This window comes from Balaenoptera borealis, assembly GCF_965194805.1.
Source record: "Balaenoptera borealis genome assembly, chromosome: 6".
NCBI lineage: Eukaryota > Metazoa > Chordata > Mammalia > Artiodactyla > Balaenopteridae > Balaenoptera > Balaenoptera borealis.
The window spans coordinates 84,194,004-84,195,173 of record NC_138863.1 but is presented as its reverse complement, the minus strand read 5'-3'; positions in this window follow the sequence as shown (position 1 = coordinate 84,195,173).

Genomic DNA, 1,170 nt, shown 5'->3' with positions numbered 1-1,170 from the left:
GTGTGTGTGTGTGTGTGTGTGTGTGTGTGTGTGTGTGTGTGTGTATCCCTAAGGGACCTGGGGGTACACACAGCTTTCAGTGATAGATTTAAATGGCCATGAATTTACATTGACCTTACCATGTCCCTGTTTATCCTGAAGTGCACATACCATTTTCCCCCTTTGGTGCCTTGATTAATGACTCTTTCTTCTTTTCTGTAGTTTCTCTTTTTTTAACTTCCCTGTTGATTGCTATGTTTCAATTGAAAGCAAAGTGTCGCCCTAGAGTTGGGGGTCACTTCCTGTTGGTCTTAGTTACTTGGAATTGCCAGCCCCATGGGTTTAGCTTTTACTGTGCTACAAATATTTCATCTCGGTGATGTAGTCCATGTGACTGGGCCACATTGTCTATTATTTCAGATTGAGTGGCCCATGTTTCCTTTTTTGTATGGCACTTGAGTAACATTGTGACTGCTGACCCTAAAGAAAATGAGATGTGTCTCCCACAAGACAAGAACTGAGCACGAAAACTTCTAAATAATGTTTAAATAGAAGTCAGTGCACTAACTCTGGCTTGTAAATCTCCGCATGCTTTCTAAGTTCCCAAACTTAATTTTCCTGACATGCCCCCTGTGCCAGTTTCACTTGTGTTCAGTCCTGAAAACTATATGATCTTTAAGTACTCTGTCCCTTTTAAACATTCAGGGGCACAGACCTAATTTTATCAGAGAGTTAACGCCTCTAAAAAATTAAAGCTCAAATTGAGACTCTAGCCTGGCCAGATTCAAGTACTTGGTTGCAGCTGTTTTCCTCATGCATAACAGAAGCACCACATCCCTCAGGTAAAACTTGAGGTTTCTGGTATTTTTCATAATCGGATAAAATGAAAATGAACTGCAAGTTCTTGTTTGTTGTATTATCAAATACAGCGTTTGACGTAACTTGAGAATAACAAAGGTGGCCTGCACTTGGCTATGGAATGCCTCTCTCTCTCTCTACCCCACCCCCAGCCCGCTATCCCTCCCCTCCATGGAATATGCAGTAAGAAAACAAATCTCCACTGCACAGTTTGTAACATTTTTTCCCATGATGCAGTCTATCATTATTTGGATGACTAAAAGCTTTAATTGTTTACTTTTGGGAGTCCCTGACACTCATGTCATCGCAAATACTGAAGAATTTTCTGGGAAA